Here is an 8,919-nt window from a genome sequence, read left to right as displayed (position 1 = left end):
TAATCTCCTCCATACTACTGTCCATTAGCCCCTCCATGCTACTGTCCATCAGCCCCTCCATACTACTGTCCATCAGCCCCTCCCTACTACTGTCCATCAGCCCCTCCATACTACTGTCCATCAACACCTCAATACTACTGTCCATCAGCCCCTCAATACTACTGTCCATCATCCCCTCCATGCTACTGTCCACCAGCCCCTCCATGCTACTGTCCATCAGCCCCTCCATGCTACTGTCCATCAGCCCCTCCATGCTACTGTCCATCAACCCCTCCGTGTTACTGTCCATTAGCCCCATCCATCATCCCCTCCATGCTACTGTCCATTAGCCCTCCATACTACTGTCCATCATCCCCTCCATACTACTGTCCATCATCCCCTCCATACTACTGTCCATCATCCCCTCCATACTACTGTCCATTAGCCCTCAATACTACTGTCCATCAGCCCCTCCGTACTACTGTCCATCAGCCCCTCCATGCTACTGTCCATCATCCTCTAATACTACTGTCCATAATCCCCTCCATGCTACTGTCCATCATCCCCTCCATAGTACTGTCCATCATCCCCTCCATAGTACTGTCCATCATCCCCTCCATAGTACTGTCCATCATCCCCTCCATGCTACTGTCCATAATCTCCTCCATACTACTGTCCATTAGCCCCTCCATGCTACTGTCCATCAGCCCCTCCATACTACTGTCCATCATCCCCTTCATGCTACTGTCCATCATCCCCTCCATACTAATGTCCATCAGCCCCCTCCATGCTACTGCCCATCATCCCCTCAATACTACTGCCCATCAACACCTCAATACTACTGCCCATTAGTCCCTCCATGCTACTATCCATCAGCCCCTCCATGCTACTATCCATCAGCCCCTCCATACTACTGTCCATCATCCCCTCCATACTACTGTCCATCAGCCCCTCCATACTATTGTCCATTAACCCCTCAATACTATTGTCCATCATCACCTCAATACTACTGTCCATTAGCCCCTTAATACTACTGTCCACCAGTCCCTCCGTACTACTGTCCATCAGCCCCTCCATGGTACTGTCCATCATCCCCTCCATGCTACTGTCCATCAGTCCATCCACGCTGTGTCCTTGCACCGACTGTATGGAGGAAAAGGGTCAAAAGAACTACCGGTGGTCTGCAGCCATCGCTGATCGATAGCCAACCCTAGGCCAGACAGAACAAGTTGTCAGGTACGGTATAAGCATCTACTTATTCTGGAGTTTAATTATTAAGATGATTCCTTTCATATGGGCTTGGATTTTAGTAGTTTCTTGTTCGCTATGACTATATACATTCTCCTGCGGTGGAGCCTATGATTGTCTTATTTATACGGGGCTTTTGGATTTTCTAGCTGAAACATAAAACTCTCTATTTTCCCAGATGAAACATTACACTATACAGTAACAATGGTATAATTCTACAATCTCAAGCTGTGGTCTGCATACTGTTTAATACCTGTCATTCATTTTCCTGGAATATGACAGTGAACGTCTCAGAATATCCAGCTGTTTCTCCACTATCTCTACACAGATGCATTATCAGCATTTGCTGGTGCCTTATAAATCATGAATCCTCTTTACAGTATATAACTCAATTTCCTTGAGATCAAATAAGCTGGAAGAAATTTGTCTCCATGTAAAGCCAAGTCGTAGTTGGAGGGATGTGCTAGTAGGATCAATGGCGTAAGTTCTTCCGAGTTGTCAAATATTGTCAAAATAAATATTGGTCATTGGTCAATGTCATTTATCAACTCCCATGGTCCTCCAAGCTCCTTGTGAGTCCTTTGCCCACAAGCACCTGGCACACTTCCCTTTCATCAGATAGCCGACATATGTGTCCACATATACTTATCCTCATGTCATGCTAAATATTCCAGTTGGGCACACCATGCCTCTTTTTCACTCAATAATTGAATCACTGGTAAAAGGTGAAAGTATGGAACTCACTATGCGTGGTGCGTCATCTATTTGTGTCAAGTTCTCACCGTCTGGCAAAAAAAGTACTGGCTGAATGTGGACATAACCGTAACGGAATCTTCAGTCCGGCGTTCACACCCAACACTCCAAGAGCCTGTGCTAGCTACAGTGACCAAAGTTGTGTGCTAAATCTAGAGATCGTTATTTGCATTTACAGTAATTCTCCGGAATTCCTCTACTACATAGGTTCTCAAACATGCTCCTCAGAACTGCTTGGGATCCTGAGGACCAAGTTTGAGAACCTAAGGTCTACTGCATTGACACTGCTGAGTACTCATTTCTCATACACTTTAGTTTGTAGACCCTCAGGACAATGTCCTACCCTACATATCTTCTGTAAAACCATTCCTTCTATGTTCCTTTCTATAGAACCTTCTCACTATTTTCTCTAGCAGTTGGATTATCATAAGGCTTGGTGCTAGAACCCCTTATCTATATGGGAAACTAAAGAGCTCCCTTTGGATTTCAGTATCAGCACTATAAAGGATGCGGATATTCTCAGGCTGCCTACAGTTAGCGCCATACCCCTTTTGGATCCCAATTGGGTCACCACCAAGTAGGTCGACAATTATTAGGTCGACACCACTAGGTTGACATGCAGATTGGTCGACATGAGTTTAGGTCGACATGACATTATATCGACATGCAGTAAGGTCGACAAGACTTTAGGTCATCAGGATCATTAGGCCGACATGGGTCATTAGGTCGACATGGGTTTTTTTTTACTATTTTTTGACATGTGCCGACAGGCGGTATTGGTGGGAGAATAAAATAGTGTGCCGAGCACAGCAAGGCACCGTGCCCACAGCATGGCGAGCACAGCGAGCCATGCGAGGGGACGCAGTGGTACGTTTCGGTGTCCATGTTGACATGACATGTGCCAACAGGCGGTATTTCATGCCCTACCATCCACTAGAGTGTGGAGGGAGAATATAATAATGTGCAGAGCGTAGCGGGGCACCGTGCCCAAAGCATTGCGAGCCATGTGAGGGGACGCGGTGGTACGTTTCAGTGTCCATGTTGACCCGACATGTGCTGACAGGCGGTATTTCATGCCCTACCATCCACTAGGGCATAGTAGTGGGAGAATATAATAGTGTGCCTGAAGCATGGAGAGCGCAGTGAGCCATGTGAGGGGACGCGGTGGTACGTTTTAGTGTTTATGTTGACTGTGTAAACATAAGGGTAAAAAAAAAATTATAATAATAAAAAATAAACCATGTCAACATAATAACCCTGCCGATCTTACCCATGACGACCTAACCCATGTCGACCTTCCTGCATGTTTCTATTCTCCCGCTACTCTGCGGTCCCCACGGCGAGCGGGAGAATAGATACCATCCTATTCAAAAGACCGGGCGGCCGCTGATTGGCTGAGTTCCCAGCCAATCAGCGTCCGCCCAGTCTTTTGAATAGGATTTCTTTCTATTCTCCCGCCGCGCCCCCGGTCTCTCTGCTCTGCACTGCGGTCCCCGCTCCCTTCCTGCCGCTACATCTTGTACCGCTCCCCGGACCAGTCCCCACTCCCAGCCTGCTTCTGACACTCTCCGGACAGTCCCCACTCCCAGCCTGCTCCTGCCGCAACCCCCCCCCCCCCCCCCCCGGATTTTTACATGTGATAATTCGCATCCGATTTATCACATGTAAAAAATGGCACATCAAGTGGCAAATCTTATCAAGCTCCCCCGGGGAGCTGCCCGGGAAGCTCAGGGGAAATCAGGGCTGACTTGTCCTTAGGACAAGTCGCCCTAGTGTATGGGGGCCTTAACTCTCTCTGCACATGTTACATCTGCCCCCCTGCAGTGCACATGGTTTTGTCCATTTGAGATTGAATTTTCCTCTAAGAGTGAACTAGAATAAGGCCCATAGTTCCTAGCCAGATCAGACCTGGGATAGACCAGTATACACTGCAGATCTGACCTGGGTTATTAACTTCTCTGCCAGTGCTTGGCGTTGTCATCATATCCAAACAGTGGTGAGCTAGCTCTTCATGTGGTTTGAATGGGTCCCAAGTCAGATGATCTGGGTTACCAGTTACACTGCCCCGTAACACAGGTTCTTTCCAAACAAACCTGAGTTTGCGGAAGGGTTAGGGTAAGGCTTTGGGAGCAGAGGCTTACAGTAAGGGAGGAGTCGGGTTAAGCTGCAGAAGTGGAGGTATAGGCACTAGGGAATTATGGTTAGGGATCAGGATTAGTGGAATTACATAAAGAAGTTCTGCAGGACCAGCCGGATCTCACCACAAGAACAAGGTTATTCACCAATGGACCACTAGTGTAACCTTTTGACGACATATCATCGGTGTCAACATGAAAAACGTTTCTGTGATCAATGTCAACGGGCCAAACATAATGTACTGCACTGTATTTTACAGTACCTTCTTACTATTAGAACACCCACACAAGTATGGATTAATAAATTAACAAAGTACAGTACAGTATATGTCGACAGTCATTTGGTCAACAGGTAGGGTCGAAAGCTGAAAGGCCAAAACTGCTTACTGTCATCTGGCATAAATGGTCAACATGAAAAAATGTGACATTGTTTTTTGTTGCTGTTTTTTTTTCTTGCATACCCATAACCTCTCCCTCCCGCAGCCTAACAGTCTCCTCTGACAGCATAGCCTCCCCCTCCCTCATCCTACCAATCCCCCATCAGCCTAACCCTAACTGTCCCCAACCTGCATTTTAACCCTTACTATCCCCCCCAGCAGCCTAAAGCTGGCCATACATATGCAGATTGATTGTCAGATCTGGCCGGTTGGAACAAAAACCTGGTAATACTGTATCTGAGTGACAGTTTGGCAGTTTTCCAGCATTTCGAAGCAAATAGTCAACTGTCATTTGCTCTCATCCATTACCAGGTTTTTGTTTTTCTGGAGGACAGTGATGGAAGAGAGGGTTGCGTAGTGGACACACAGAGCACAAAATTACAGATTTAGCATTTAGTCGCTCAAAACGCCGTCAGTGTTGCGCAGTGCCCTGTATCACATCTCAGTCACAGCATGTCGGATTGCTATGTGCATTTTATCCTTGTTACACTCACACGGCTCAGTGATACAGAATCCTCCTCTATCTCCCGCAGTCACCGTGGCTCCAGCTTCCCCCTGGTGCTCTCATTCATTTCCGTGATGAAGTGTTAACATGAAGCAGCTGAAGGTAGCGTGGGCTCTGGCTATACCTGGTGTATTGAGGTGTACACCTGATACAGCTTGTTACAAGTCTGTGATACAATATCTGTTAGTACGGAGTATCACTTACAAGTACAGCAATAGGGTTATACTATGCTGTTGGATGCCATATAACACACACTGTATAGTTTCTAGAAGGGGAATGTAACTTTGAGTCTGTACAAAATACAGAAAACAAACAAGGGAAATAACTATAGTCGTTTCTGTTTTCATAATACTACATAATTTATTGTTATTATTTTATTGTTAGGGCACCACACAAATTCTATAAAACTGAGTCGTTTAGTGCCAAATCTAATTAAAAAATTAGTTACTTAATTCTAGGATGCCGTTATCTGAGTGAATGAAAGCTCTTGGTTCGTAGATATGCAGAATTAAATTGGCGTTGTAATTGGTTAATTCATTTTGGAGTTACAGATGTAGCCCCTGCCATCCTTGGCCGGGGCTCGTCAGAGCCTCCCCTCTGACGAGCGCCGGCAGACAGGGGCTACACTGAACTGGGACGTGCGTGCGTCCCAGTATCTTGACGGCGGCGCTGCGCATCCCTGCCCGTCTGCGCTTCAGGGAGACGGGCAGGGCTCGGGCGGCGAGGGCCACCGGGGGAGGTGTCGGGCGGCGGAGAAAGCTCCGTAGCCACGCGCGCCCCTGGCAAGAAAGAGGCCAGCTCCATCTGTACGTGGCAAAATATCCGCCAGCCAATCACAGTGTATCACCATTGCGCTCTTTGAAAATGTGACAGTTGGTGAACTCTCCCTGTGCACCTGATGGGGGACCTGTAACATGTGACCTGCTGGGTGGCCTGGAAACTGTGATAGTTATTTGCAACCACCCTCTAAGCAGGGATTATTTTGACTCCTAAAATGGTGAAAAAGGGCAAAGCTTCCCCCCCAGCAAACCCTTGCACAGTTGAAATTAGGCACATCAGTTAGTTAATGGGATTCATTCAATATGGGATTCCGACTGTTGGAATGTCCCGACAGTCAGAATCCCGGGTTGTTTTTACAGTCGGATCAGTTTGGTCAGAATCCGCCTTCAATGCTGGCGAAAACGGTGCTTGTTATCTCCCTCGGCAGAACTAGCGTTTGTTACTGAAAACCCCTATGGCTCCCAAAACGCATTTAAGGATTTATAGCAAAATTAAGGGAATAAATGGAAAATGTGTTTTTGGAGAAAAAGGATACGTCACAACAGGTACTTGTGTATTATCTGGGTCACCGATTTTGTCATCGCATGCCACTACTTAAGGCATGCGATGCGATGCTTCATTGTAAAGACCAGATTTTTAATTGTATAGTCACCCATGGGTGATTTCATACCCCCACTATCCAACTACGCATGGAGTTGATTTTATATAGTGTGGCGAGCGCAGCGAGCCCGAAGCGTGGCGAGCGCAGCGTGCCCCGCGAGGGGACGTGGATTACTTTACATGTATTCTGCGTCCGCTCGCCACACTATATAAAATCAACTCCATGCGTAGTTGGATAGTGGGGTATGAAATCACCCATGGGTGACTATACAATTAAAAATCGGGTCTTTACAATGAAAAATCGCATCGCATGAATTGTATGCCACGCGATGCGATGCAATCAGGCGCCCAGATATTACACAAGTACCTCACAACATTTACTACATTTTTTTAAAGTAGGGATGTTGCCCATAGGAACCAGATTAGCTATAATTTCTTTTGCATTCTAGAAAATGACAGCGTCTAATTGGTTGCTATGGGAAACATCACGACGTTTCACTTTCGTAAATGAACCCCAACAAGTAGCAGCCAGTCAGCTCCTTGGTTTGAAAAATGACAATGGAAAAAGGTCAACGTGAGTTTTTCGGTGTTTTTTTGAGCCGACGTGCCGACAGGCGGTATTTCATGCCCTACCATCCCCTAGGATGTGGTGGGAGAATACAATAGGGTACTTGTTTCCAAGCACGGCGCCCACGATATCCAGTCATATGGCATCTTATGCATTGTATCGCATCGCATGCCATATACCCGAATGTGATGTGATTTTAAATTGTATAAGCACCCTAATGGGTTTTTTCAATGTTAAATGGCCCCCTATACGATTTTTTTATTGTATAAGCACCCTAATGGGTGCTTACAATGTTAAATGCACCCCTACGCCACCCCAAAGTGTGGCGAGCGGCGGCGGTACGCGTCCTCCGACCTTTTCATACCCCCACTATCCACGTCGGCGTGGAGTTGATTTTATATAGTGTGGCGAGGGGACGCGTATTACTTTACATGTATTCCGTGTGCGCTCGCCACCCTTCGGGCTCGGTGGCTCACCACACTATCTAAAATCAACTCCACGCCAACGTGGATGGTGGGGGTATGAAAAGGTCGGAGGATGTGTACCGCCGCCCCTCGCCACGCTTTGGGTTGGCGTTGATAGTGGGGGTGGCGTGGGGGTGCTTTTAACATTGTAAGCACCCATTACGTTGCTTATACAATTAATTATCTTATAGGGGGCACATTTAACATTGAAAACACCCATTAGGGTGCATATACAATTTTAAATCATATACCATTGTATATGGCCTACAATGCGATGGTATACGATTTAAAATTGTATAACATCGGCTTCCATCGCATCGCATACCATTGTATGGCTTATGGTATACGATGCGATGGGCACCGTGCTAGGAAGCAAGTTCCTAGAATAGTACTTGTGAGGGGATGTGGTACACTTTGGTTTGTGTCCATGTCAACTATGTCCACATTCGGGACAAAAAAAATGTGAAAAACTCAATGCGACTTTTTGACTGTTGAACTAATGCTCACGTCGATATTCCAACCCTGTCGACCTCTTATGTGTTCACCTAAGCCATGTCGACTTTTAGTGGTCAACATTATCACCCGCACCCGCCCAATGTGGTTAGTATAATACCGCCGATGGTTCGTGCATTGTGTGAGGTTACACTGTACAGAACTCAGACCTGGCTTCCTGTATCACTGCACGTCAGAGCTGTATTACCATCGTGTATACTCATAATAACCCTCTACGCTTATCCAGACTCAGCCAGCGCTGGCTTCAGATAACCCGACCTGCGACTTTCTTCCGTGTGCCTGGGTTATTTATTGTATATCAGCGCATATATACATTCTCAGCCTCCATAACGCTCATAAAAATACATCTTTGATTTACAGATCCCGAAATCAGAAACAAATTAACATTTTTTTTAATCTTTCATATACAATGAAATTAGTAAATATCTAAGCAGACTGTAATGCGTATGGCTTATCCAACAGCCCCCCAGGGGCCCATTACGTCTGTTCTATTCATAACCCAGTCTACCGGGACGGTTTAATAGTGAATGCGGAGCAATAATTCCAACGTTCTTGTACAATAGGATATTATATTTTTTTTCTTGTGCGTTTTTTTTTTTTACCTAAAGTTATTTGTGTTAAATAAATAAAATGAAACGAGCGCTTTGAAAGTAATGCATCCTGGATCCGGGGCCAAGGCGCGCAGCTGGGGGAAGGACCGGAATTACGACCTTTCTGCTGTGATCGCATTTGCCTGCTGTGTTACCGGGTCTTTTCTTTTATGCGGCACACAAGAGGTTAACCGGGCGGTTAAGAGGAAACGCAGGCGGTAAAAACGCACCAGGCTACATAATGAAAGGTTTTCTGTATCCCCAGGTATGCTGGCGCTATGGGCCTGATTCAGAATTGCTCGCTCTGCTGCTAATTCGCAGTTAGAGCGATTGAATAGGGCCCTATG

The sequence above is a fragment of the Crinia signifera genome, chromosome 2 (genome assembly GCF_055691185.1).
Source record: "Crinia signifera chromosome 2, ASM5569118v1, whole genome shotgun sequence".
Taxonomy (NCBI): Eukaryota; Metazoa; Chordata; class Amphibia; order Anura; family Myobatrachidae; genus Crinia; species Crinia signifera.
The sequence above is the reverse complement of the archived record's forward strand: the minus strand, read 5'-3'. Positions refer to the sequence as shown.